At 41.0% G+C, this 12671-nt stretch overlaps 1 protein-coding gene across 1 annotated transcript in view; it reads right to left on the bottom strand.

The window, feature by feature from the left end:
- LOC111149134 (ArfGAP with RhoGAP domain, ankyrin repeat and PH domain 2) overlaps positions 1–12398 on the bottom strand; it is a 185229-nt gene extending 172831 nt beyond the window's left edge. Inside the window, exon 1 of the mRNA XM_022506074.1 lies at positions 12305–12398. The gene's annotated coding sequence lies outside the window, so the exon portion shown is untranslated. The remainder of the gene's footprint in view (positions 1–12304) is intronic.
- Between the last annotated feature and the right edge of the window lie 273 nt (positions 12399–12671).

Raw genomic sequence — 12671 nt, 5'->3', positions numbered from 1 at the left:
ACAAGATGAGAATTAAATACCCTTAGGGTTGGCCTGTTAAACAACACCCCCACGCAAGGCACTGAAAGAACATGCTGTACATTCTTTTGATTTCCAAATTTTAGATAATTTCTTTTAACTGTAACTAGCTATGAACAATTTTCTTCTTTTATACACTCTCTTCAAAGACTCTCTTAAAAAGCACAATTAAGCTTATTTCTCAGGTCAAGAGTTTCCATTTAAAAAATGCAGTAGCATTTGGGGTGCCTGTGTAGCTCAGTTGGTTAGGCATCTTGTCGTCGATTCACGTCCTGATCTCAGGGTTCTGGGTTCAAGCCCCACATCCGGCTCCCTGCTCGGGGCGAGGGTTGGGGCGGGGAGTCTGCTTCTCCCTCTCCTTCTGCCACTCCCCCTCACCATGCTCCTGTGCTCTCTTTCTCTCAAATAACATCTTAAAAAAAAATGCAATAGCATGTTATGTACAATATTGATATACAAGATAAAGCCAGGTAATTCTTAAACACATTAGATAACAGGAAATAAATTAATATGAAAGGGAAAGGAAAAAGTTTAAAGGTTACATTTTCCTTTATGAGTAGCAGATTCACATAGGTTCATTTTTCTCCCAAACAACATCATTAAATTCTTTAAAAGGTCAATTCATCTAGGTGCTGTTTATACAACTGTGTTCAGTTTGTGGAAATGTAGGATATGGGCACATTGCTGGATATTATGCTTCATTCAATAAAAAGAAAAAAGTACAGAACACGCATAACACATGCTGAAATAACCAAAGGAGACACCCCTCACCTAGGTAAACTGATCTGAAAAAGTGTTGATACAATGTCTCTGGAAATCACAAATCAAAATAGCTCTCCAAAAGGCACAACTCAACACCACAAGTCTTATCTGCCAGTCACCCAAAAGCCATTGCCTCGACTCTTTAAAAATATCAGCAAACAATGACACACAGGTATGTGAAAAAGGGGAAAGCACGTACTGTACTCAGGCAGCACTGCAGAAGCAAAGAATATACAAATGAGATGCAGGGCAGGAAATGACTTTGACAATAAAGTGTCCCTCTGTCACAGTCAAAATAAAAAAATGTCAAGACCAAAAAACAAGAAGAAAGCTTAAACCTCAACACTATATACAAAACTAATACTCGGATATACTGCTCTTGCTCTATGCAATTATTTTATAAATATATTATCTAATTTTTTTTTCCACATCACAAATGGAAATAACTATTGCCAAATTGGCTAACACCCTGATCTTGGACTTCCCCATCTCCTGAACTGTTAGAAAAAGAATTTTGTTTTGTTTTGTTAAAGTCAAACAGTGTGTGGTTTTTTTGTTGCAGCAGCCCAAACTGACTAATACACTCCTCTATCTGCACTGCCCCTGCTATGGTTCAGATACTTATTAGATCTCTTGCCTGGATTATTAGTCTCTAAACAAATCCCTCAGCATGGTCTATGGAGACAGTGAGCTATCAGTGAGCTACTGAAAATCCAAATTTAGCATGTCCCTCCGCATCCTCGAAAGGATAAAGTCTAAGCTTGTTACCATGTCCTACCACAGTACAGTGTCAGTCTAATAACAACAATAATGGCAGCTACTATTGACGTAAACAGCAATTATGTGCAGATACCATACCTCCCACTATTTACTGCAAGGTAGGTGTTCTGTGGACTAGCTCCAGTCTCAATTTCAACTGTGCCAAACATTCTACCAGCATCATTGCTCACTGTAGCTCATTATTGTTAATTATCATTCCTGAAGCAACAAACTGCTTAATCGCCCCATTCCTCTGGCATATGTTCCATCTGCCTGCAAATCTGAACATTTTGGAAAATCCTGTGCCCAATTTAAAATTTTGAATAGGCAGGCAGGTATTACCACCTCTGTGAAGGCTTCCTTTCAACCTCTTAAAATACAATGGATCACTCCTTTCTTCAGATACATGTACAACTGGAATCCTAGAACTCTACAGAGTGCTTGCTTGGGACACATTTAAGAGATAGGGAAGGATGGTAGGCATAGAAGTGGTTGAGAGCCCCATTTTGTTAGTTCTGTGGTGTGTGTGCATGTAGGTTTTATACGCAATGCCCTTTCTTTCCCTTGGAGTATATACATACACTTCCTGGGTGGCTGAATCAAGGGCAGATACACCAAATACCCAAAACCACCCCTCTGCTATCATTCCACATGCTGAACATGAACTTGATTCCTTTTCAAGATTTGGAAGAAGCTCCCTCCCCACAGGCCCTACCATCCTCTCTGCACTTTGTCAGCTCCATCCTCCAGTCACCAGACTTTTTTAACTGTCTGACCACTCAAGGGTGTTCACAGATCCAGTTCTTTCTGCAGAGGCTTCTACCCCATGTGCACGTCATACGCAAAGAGATGGACATGCCCATTCCATCAAAGGCTACCATGTGTACACTCCTTAAAATGGTATCAATGCCCTCTGTATTCTGGCCTCCACCTGGGCACACTGGCATGCATGCTATGATCTAGGTCAGTAGCTCTCCATGATGCTGGTCTGCGGATCTTCTGTACAGCAACAGTGGCTGATAACAGGCCCAGAAATATGTACTTGTAACACACCCCAGAGATGACCAGTGATGTGCAAGAAAATTTTACAATTTTAAATTCCTCACATTCACCAAATATACTTTACACCATCCCACCTGAGCCTAAGTGCATCACTCTCCCCTCCAGGATCGAATGCCCCTCCTAACCCACTGCCCATCAGTCTGGTGTCAGAGGCAAACCCCACCTCTTCCACATCCTAGCAGTATAAACACAAGCATATGGGGGTTTGTTTTCTGTTTTGTAAAGATTTTATTTGTTTATCTGACAGAGAGAGACGGCAAGAGAGAGAACACAAACAGGGAGAGTAGGAGAGGGAGAAGCAGGCTTCTTGCCGAGCAGAAGCCCAATGTGGGACTCCATCCCAGGACCCCAGGATAATGACCTTACCTGAAGGCAGACACTTAACACCTGAGCCACCCAGATGCCCCAACACAGGTATATGTTTGTGTGTCTGTTTCCGGATCCATAAAATGGAAACACTTACGGGTACCTCTGTACTGAAGAAGATTGTTAGAACAGTGCTTACTACATGTTAAGTCCTTAGTCGACATACATTTCTATCATTATAATTATTTATTTCCAACCCTATCATCACTATCTCCCCACAGCTGAAATCTTTCCCATTCTTTGAAGTCTAACTCAAATGCCACTTCCTTTATAAGGTCTCTACTGAACAAAAAAGCTCTCTTCTCTGTACTCCTACAGCATTTACTTCTTAAAAGCATTGAATCATATTTGATTCATTCCATAGTAACCTACAGAAGTAGGATACTGAAGTACAAAACTGAGATTTCGGAGCTGGACACCTGGAGTCAAATCCTACTTCCTCTACTTACTAGTTTTGGGAGCCTAAACAAGTATCTAACCTTTCTGGGCCTCAGTTTCCCCTCATCAGGAAAACCGAAGTAATAATAATAATACCTATTTCAGAGGCACCTGGGTGGCTCAGTTGGTGAAGCAGCTGCCTTTGGCTCGGGTCATGATCCTAGGATTGAGCCCCGCATCAAGCTCCCTCCTCTGCGGAGAGCCTGCTTCTCCCTCTCCCTCTGCCTACTGCTCTACCTACTTGTGCTCTCTGTCAAATAAATAAAAACCTGTAAAAAAATAATAATACGTATTTTATATGTCTGTTGTGAAGCATTTAGAACTGCACACAGAAAAGCTGTTTCCTATTATTTACTACCCCATAATAAACTAATAACTCTGCCAAGATGATGCCCAGCCCATAAAAGCTGCCCCATAAACGCCAGTCAAATCATTTGTTTATAAACATAGTGCACAATGTGTATGTAGTACCTGTTCAGGGAGTGTACAAGAAGTTGGCCTTACAGATGTGATTCCATGTTTGTCCATCCTATCCTGACCAATTTTCAAGAGAAAGTAAAAGGGAAGTAATATTTAGGACTCCCTGCTCCATGCCGGGCTTGAATATCGCTTCCTACGATCCAACGAAATTGGCTATCCTACTCCCGTGCCTCAAGTAAAGTAAACTACCTCAGTGAGCCACTCCCCACCACTCATCCCTCCACCCACTACCAGTGGAGTGGATCTTGGTCACATCCCCTAGTTGAGCTAGGAAAGAAACAACTGAAAATCAGGGGTCACTTCTTGAAAACCATGAAGTCACTGAAGTACACAGTTCTAACAATTTCTGGAATCCCATTTGCTTAACTCTCATATCTTATGAGAGGGGGAAAAAAGTAGCACCATACAATTAAATTCGTTCATAACTTTAACCCTTTTTTTTTTAAGATTTTATTTTATTTGAGATGGAGAGAGAGAGGGAATGAGAGGAGAGAGGTCAGCAGGAGAAGCATACTCCCTGCCAAGCAGGGAGCCCGATGTGGGACTCAATCCCAGGACTCCAGGATCATGACCTGAGCCAAAGGAAGTCGCTTAACCAACTGAGCCACCCAGGCGCCCTTAGCCCATCTTTTAAAGTACACCTTTTTAAAATCAGAAACATAACCTTAGAATATTTAGAAACTACAAATGTGTTCAAGTAGGTTTAACCATCACAGGATCACAAAACCCAAAAGGAACCTTACAAAATATCTACCAAATAAAAGCAGAATTAGGCTGCCACATGAGTAATGAAACTCCCAAGGTTATCAATACAAGTCTTACTGATCTGAAGAACAATGAAAGTTTACTGTATTCCAGAATAATGGTTCCCAACGGAGTGGAACTATCTCCCAGGGAGAACCCAGAAATGTGTGGAAAAAAATGCTTTCGCTGGTCATCATGACTGAACCAGTAGATAGGAAAATTGATTTATGACACCCTGCAATGATCACCAAGGTAGAAACCTCACATACAATTTTTAGTCCTCTAAATCTCTACAAATAATCAGTTACCCCCAGAGGATGACTGGCACTATAGATAAGGGAAATGTCCCTGACTTCGAGTTGAGAATAAACTTTCTGTGGAGAAATAGCTAATCCTTTAAGAAACCAATGAGCTCCATATGGATAACATACTGAAATAGTTAGTTCAGGCTACAGGTTGTAACAGAATTCCACCTTTGCCTCAGTACACAATACAGTCACAAGAAATGCATATGATGGCATGTACATATCAAGTAAACTCATGTTTGTTTGTTGTTGTTGTTGTTTTTAAAGATTTTTTATTTATTTGACAGACGGAAATCACAAGCAGGCAGAGAGAGAGGAGGAAGCAGGCTCCCCGCTGAGCAGAGAGCCCGATGCGGGGCTCGATCCCAGGACCCTGGGATCATGACCTGAGCCGAAGGCAGAGGCTTTAACCCACTGAGCCACCCAGGCGCCCCAAGTAAACTCGTGTTTAATACCAAGATGTTAACTCCAAGTATTCATAAGAAGATATTTGACTGTTCCCCCACAACCATGTAGAAGAGGAAGTGGTTTAGAGAAAATATGCTTGTTGTCACATTACTCCATCCCATACTATAAGACAGATTGCAAAGGGTCGAAAGCCTAAAATCCTTAGTTTTCTAGCTGAGTGTTTAGCTGCCAAAAATACTAAAAAATCGGCCGTTTAGCACCTCTCTCCTACTGCCCATTCACATAGTTGCCTTGTGGCAACACTACCTCCACCAAATTCCTTACAGGAAGCCCAGTTTCCCCAACCTGGCCATCTGTCTTAACTGTGGTCATCCACAGGCCCTGACCTTCCCTGCCATGCTCCTTACCTTGACCACTACTCCTCCCCACCCATGAAAACACGGCCATCCTCTTTCATTTTCCCCCAGACTTACACGCTATTAATAGCCAATATTTACAGATGTTTGCAAATCATCTGTGTAGGATCTCATTTAATCCTCAAAGCTGCCTTGGGAGGAAAGTCCCATGCCCAAAGCTACACAGCAGATAAACAGTGGATATAGATTCCAGAATTCTAAGGGTCAAATTTCATGATCTGTGCTGTTAACCATGATGCCCCCTAATAGTCACATAACTGATTTAACAATAGAGTGGTACCAAGCACTTCATGTTTTTCCTCTCCTTTTACTCTCTAGCTATGCGTAAGCACTTACAGTCACTGGGAAAATCCCATTTCAATATACCATGTCTTATAAGCTCAAGTGTTATATACTTTTTCAGTTTGTGTATGTGTGTGTGTGTGTGTGTGTCTCCATGAAAGTGGTTACATATGGAAACCTGCATTCATTTACCTTTACTTAGGGTGAGATTTGAGACAAAATGACATAAATTATGGAAAATATCTTTGAAATTACTATATACAGCAATGGTAACTTAAAATGTAGCTGATTAACATGTATTTTGCATCTATCACTGCAGAAATATAGCTACTGTGACACTATATACCATCAGAGTATGAAGTCAAAATCAAATAATCAAATATAACCAAAGTAAGTAGTCACTGTCCATGAGAACAGTCAATAGTGATGGTAAAAACAAAGACAGTGTGGCTAGAATAGAAAGTACTGAAGTATTGTTCCAGATGGTACTAGACCAGGGTCATAAAAGTTTAACTTTAAATGTGAGGCAGAAGAAGAAGCGTAAACAATCTGAATGTTGACTGACAGATAAAAAACAAAATGCGGTGTACACAGACAACTGAATACTACGCAGTCTTAAACAGGAAGTTCAGCAATATTCTACCACATGGATAAACCTTGGGGACATGATGCTAAGTGAAATGAGGCAGTCACAAAAAGACAAATGCAGCAGGATTCCACTTCTCTGAGGTATCTAAAATAGAACAATTCATAAAAAGTAGAATGGTCTGGCAGTGGGGGGAACTGTTTTATGGGTGTGCAGTTTCAGTTCTACAAGATGAAAATGTTCTGGAGATCTAGTTCACAACAATGTAAATTACTTACTACCCCACTGTACCCTCAGAAATAGTGAAGATGGCAAATTTTATGTTACATGATTTGTTTTTTTTTTTCGTTTGTGCAGCACAAGGAGCTAGGGAGAGAGACTAGAAGGTCTGGGCCAACTTCTCAGCTTTTATTCAAACTGAACTTCCTGTACATACTTAGGACTTTTTTTTCTTTTCCTTTAGAGGCTAATTCAAATCTTACAACCAGGGACCACCACATCCATGAGTTTTCCCTACCTACTCCATCCCTGCTTCCGCCCAGGCAGGAGCACTGTGCTCTGGACTCAGGCCACTGAAATTCCAAACCAGCCTTCCCCATTTGTTAACTGTGTATCCTTCTAAGTTATTTAACTTCCCTGAAGTTCAGTTTCCTCATCTGTAAAATGAGGATAACATACCTCATATTAATAGGATTCTTTAGGATTCAACAAGTAAAATATATAAGGTATATGGAACAATGTGCAAACTGTAAATGTGCAATCAGTGTTGGCTATTATTATTCACTCACTTGTAACAATCTTGCACTTGGTCATATACTGTATTACTGCACTTGGTTTGACTGGTTTTCTTCTGCCTGCCTGGTAAAATTACATGCCTTTCAATTAGCACTGTAAATTATTCTTCTAATAAACCTACAGTGCACCTAACACAGCAGTAAATATAGTTTTATTAATTTAGCAATATAGAGATGCGGTTAGATTAGTGAGAATGAGGACTTCACCTGAAAACTAGACTCGGGACACAGAGCACAGGGATTACCAGTGATCCTAGCTCCGCCATGTGCTAGCTGCATGACCTTGGAAAAGTTCCTTCATTTTTCTGTGCCTCACCACTGTCGTCTTTTGTAAGCAGTAATGACAGTAGTGCCTGTTCTGAGGGTGAAATAAGTAAATATGCATAAAGATAACAGTCCCTGGCAAGCAATCAGCATTTAATTAGTGCCTGCTGGATGGAAAGGTTTGCGCTGAAAATAGCCACAGCCTGGGCAAAAGCATTCTGTAGCTTGGATCACGGAGAAAGGACTGTTTTAACTTATATTTTGATTATTTACTGTGCAATCTGAAAAATACAACTCTTTCAAAAATCTAGAACTTAATATCCATTTCTACAACTGGTAAAGGCTAAGAGTGATAATTCACTGACTTATTACGAGAAGTTACTAGGAGGTTAAGTAGTACCTAGGTTTAGGTGTTTCAGATAATAATCTCATAGCTAAGTGCTGGATAATCTCCTTAGCGTCAGTAAATCTTTCTCTTTCAAGCTGTCCATCTAGATTTTTAAGTTAACTGACTAACGTTTGAAACTTGTTTTCAGTTCTAATTCACAGATCTTTGAAGGAGAGCCATATCTCTTGAGCAACCAAAAAGGTTGCATCTTGCCAAGCTTCTACAAGAACAAAAGTGGGGATAGTAAAAAGGCATCAAGCCAAAGCCTGCATCATAGTGGAGAACTCCCACCTGTGGGCCCCTGGTGGGGCCACTGCTTCTGTCAGGTGCCAGCTGCAAGAAGGAGAACCGGACCACTTAGATCTCTTGATAAGAACACCAGCACACATTCTTCAGGATTCTGTTCCATTTCATGCTATACTGAACATACCTTTCATTTACTCAGGTCAAAACTAGCATGATGCTGCAGTTCAACAGGGAGATATTAAGACTTAACACTTAATGCTATGTGCATTTTATCATACATTATATTTTAATTCTAAAATTTTAGTATAAACGTATACCCCACGATTTCTCTGAATTTGAGTCGCATTTTTAGACTAACAACCAGATGTTTCGAAATAGCCTACTGTGAACATTTCCTCTCTTTGCATTTATAAATAGCACCCTGACCTCTTTTCCAGCTGAATTTGGGAGCTCACTCCTATTGGTTCCATTACTGTCAGTCTCTTTTTCTTAAGAAAAGAGGGTATCTTTGCAAATGTCTCCCAACTTACTGACTCATTTACTTACATTTATTCATTCAATAAATATTTGAGGAACACTAACTACTCTCTCCAAGAGTAATAATAGTGAGAAATATTTGCAGTTCAAGGTTACCTATTACCTCATCTGAGAACAGTGTCAAGTGCCACAAAGAAAGTGAAGATGCGACATCTTCTCTCAAAGAGTTCAAAAATCTAAAGGAGTATAGAAAGATCTATAAGCAAAGGAAAGTAGCACACAGGCAAACAATCATTTCTTTACCCCTCAGTTAAGTCCCAGTAAAGAAGGAATGCTGAAATTGGAACACTCTGATAATACCCCCAAAAAGCACTTAAATAATACTAAGAAAAGTCTAATTTTGTGACTTTGCCTTTCACATGGCTTACATTTAAAATATTGCTTTATTGTTAATGACATAGAGAAGTAGAACCATCATTTTTTATGAGTGTCAGGGAACTCTAAAAATCCCAAATTAAATCCACGAAAGTCAGTGAAATATGCAGCCATTCAGAGCTTTGAGGATGGAACAATCCGTGAAGGGGTTAGGCAAGAGAATCTCCTCAGGATGAGTAGGAAGAAACGGAGATGCAGGCAGCCCTCTCTGAAGCAGAAGAAACTCCATAAAGGGGGCCCAGAGGGAGATATCTTCCAGTGATAACAGCAAGGAGATGGGAACAGCTGGAGCAAACTTAAGCTTCAAGAAGTCATGAAAGGTGAGGCCAGAAAAGGAAGTGGAGTTGGCTCTGAAGGGCCTTGAGTGACAGTCTAAAGACTCCAGACTTCATCAGGGTGGTGTGAAAGAGACTTGACAATGACTGTTAACCATCACCACCTCCACGAGCCTAAGTCACCTGATAATCGGCATGGAGACCACACCTCTCTTCCGCTCTTTCCTGATCATCTCTCCAGCTTCACGCTGATTACCCATTCTTTCCTTTTGCTAAAGCTATGTAATATAATCTGTAGAGAGTCCCTTAGTGCCTCCCATTTTTGTGAGAAACATAAGGGCATGTTCACCACCTTCTTAGTCCTTCCCCGAGTATGCCCTCAGCTACCCATCCACCTTTGTACATAAATGGTGTCAGAGAGGAAAATAATTCTTCTCACCTCTTCACTAGTAGTTTTTACTCCTGAAGCTGATCAAATGATGACACAACCCAGATCAGGATTCTTTTTTTTCCCTCCATAGCATGGGTAAACAAATATGCTATACTTACACTAGAAAAGATCTTATAAAGAGAATTCCATTGACTATTGCTTCAAATAAGGAAATAAGCAAGCAAAATGGTTTAATCATCATTATATGTTTAATCTGGCCAATACTATTAAAAAAAAAAAAAGATAAACTAAAATGACAAACTACCCGGGTCCAGGTCTTCACAGTAAAGCTTAAAAAGACATCTCATAGCTACTAATCTCTCATCAATTCTCATTTGGTCAAAGCTAAGAAATATTTCCAATATTAATAAAAAGTTCTCTACATAATTAATATTTTACAAAGAATTCCAAAAATCCCTCAGTTTAGTAAGTGCCAAGACTGGATCCAATAAATGAGTCTATAAATAAATGAGATTAAAAAAAAAAAAAACTCAAAACTCTTGTTAAAAGAAAGCTATGAAAGCGAAGACCATCATAATACTTGGCAATTTCAAAACATCTTCCACCAAACTTTCTCAAAGTTGCAGGAAGGTGGGGTAGAAATTCGAAACAAAACAAAACAAAATACTTCTTGGATATCACAAAGTCTAGAACTCGGAGTCCTGGGGCTTTTAAAACTTCATAGTTCCATAATATTAATGTAAAAGTTCCCAAGGAAATTGCAATTCAGCAGAACAAAGATGGCTCAGTCTGTTGAGTGTCTGCCTTCTGCTCAGGCCTTGATCCCAGGGGCCTGGGATAGAGCCCCTTATCAGAGTGCTTAGCAGGGAGTCTGCTTGTCCCTCTCTCCCTGCCCATCCCCCTCCTCCCCACCCCTGCCACCCTTCCTGCTGCGTGCTCTCTCTCTCTCTCAAATAATTTTTTTTAAATCTTTAAAAATAAAATCGCAATTTACTGTAATCTGAGTCCTACACTTAACCACAGTAACTAAGAGTATTTGAATAGAAAAGCATTAATCTGTGAGTCACTGCTGGAAGCTTGTTGTGATATTAGATGATTAAGAGTTTATCTTTAAATATACCATCAGAAAAAAAAAAAAATACACACACACACAATCAACTTTTCTTTCATGGGCAATCCATATAAAATCTAACAGGTTTAGAGAGGTCAGAAAAAATACAAACACACACCCACATAAGTAAGTTTTAACAAGTCAATTGACTTTCCCCTAGATACATTTTAATTTAAATAAACCTCTGAGTACTAACAAACCAAATCTATATAAAACACTGGTGGGGTTACGACCCACTTTAAATGTCTATCTGTTAACTATATGTTTAAAAAGGAGCCAGGGAGCCATTTCCACTCTAGGCTCCAACTTAGTTCCATGACCCATTTCACTCTTTTCTTTCTTTTTTAAACACGGTTAAAGTGTCATGTCATGAGAATTTTCCCTCAGTATTTCTCTTGTAAGTGTATGAAAGTCATAACTAAAAGTTTAGAGGGTTTCCCCACCTTAAAAAAGTTAGCTTCCTTTTTAAAACTGCCAAAACTTCATCTTCCAATTACTTATGGGCAAAGTTCCATAAGCTCATGCGGGTGTAGAGTGCTTAAGTGCGGGGGAAATCAATACTGAGCTTGTAAGTACAACACTATTATTGTAAGTACAACAGTGACATCCGATTAAACGTACTTTTAAAAATAGTTTCTTTTTCAATACGCTTTTTTTTTTTTAACCAGAAGGATATAATCCACCGAGCAGCCTATTTCAAGGACAACCTTTCAAAAAAAAAAAAAAAAAAAAAATGTTCCTATCACTACACAAACTTGCAAAAACCTAAAATGTCATGAGTCTATTTCCTCTCATTATCAAAGGACATATTCACAATATAATTTCACTTAGCCTTCCCCCAAATCAAAATAACTCCAGATCGCCGAAAGGAGATGAGGAAAGTGTCTAAGAAAACAAGCCTGGGCGAACTTACTTCACTCAATGAGATGGACACCCATTTCCCCCGAGAAACTTGTCTCCAAAACAAAATGAGAAAGATCAATCTAGTAAACTCACTGCCGACAGGTCCCCGGGTACGGTGTTGGGTTCGGGCAGGTGGAGGCCAAATGACTGTGATTAAAGTTAATAAACAAGCCTGTCCTCTTAAAGTGTGCAACAAGCAGGGTGCGGGGGAGCACAGAGACCCGAGCAAACTCATTACCTCCACCGAGTAAATAACGTGGTGCCTGAAACTCGCTAAGGGGCAGCTTCTTTTTATTTGGGGGTGCTGGGTGCTGGAGGAGGTGCCTGGTTGTCTGTGCGGATTCTCACCCTCCCGGGTCAAATCACATTAGTAAGGAGTTTTTATATCACTTACCCGCTTCTGGTTTCCTTTTAGACGCCCACACGCGGGAGGGAAATCCAAGGGGCAGAAACCAGAGCCAAGCACTTTGCGCTCTGGAAATTTACCCGGAAAGTGCCGAAAAGCCCCGGCCCGGCTCTAGGCTGTCCCCTCCGCCCCCGCCCGGCCCCGCCCCGGCCTCGCCGCCCAGCCCACCCGCGGCCCCCGGTACTCGCCTGGCGCGCGGGCAGCCGAGCTGGGAAAGGCGAGGCGGGCGGGGAAGCCCCGGCGCCGGCGTCTCTCTCCGCCGGGTTCACTCGGTCCTCACCGTCGGTCCCAGGCGCGGGGCCTCCTCCTCCCCGGTCCCCGCCGGCTGCCCGCACCGCGTCTGGGGTCGGGCGGC

Source organism: Enhydra lutris, unplaced genomic scaffold, assembly GCF_002288905.1.
Source record: "Enhydra lutris kenyoni isolate GAN:26980312 unplaced genomic scaffold, ASM228890v2 scaffoldscaffold21, whole genome shotgun sequence".
Lineage (NCBI taxonomy): Eukaryota > Metazoa > Chordata > Mammalia > Carnivora > Mustelidae > Enhydra > Enhydra lutris.
The sequence above is the reverse complement of the archived record's forward strand: the minus strand, read 5'-3'. Positions and strand labels throughout refer to the sequence as shown.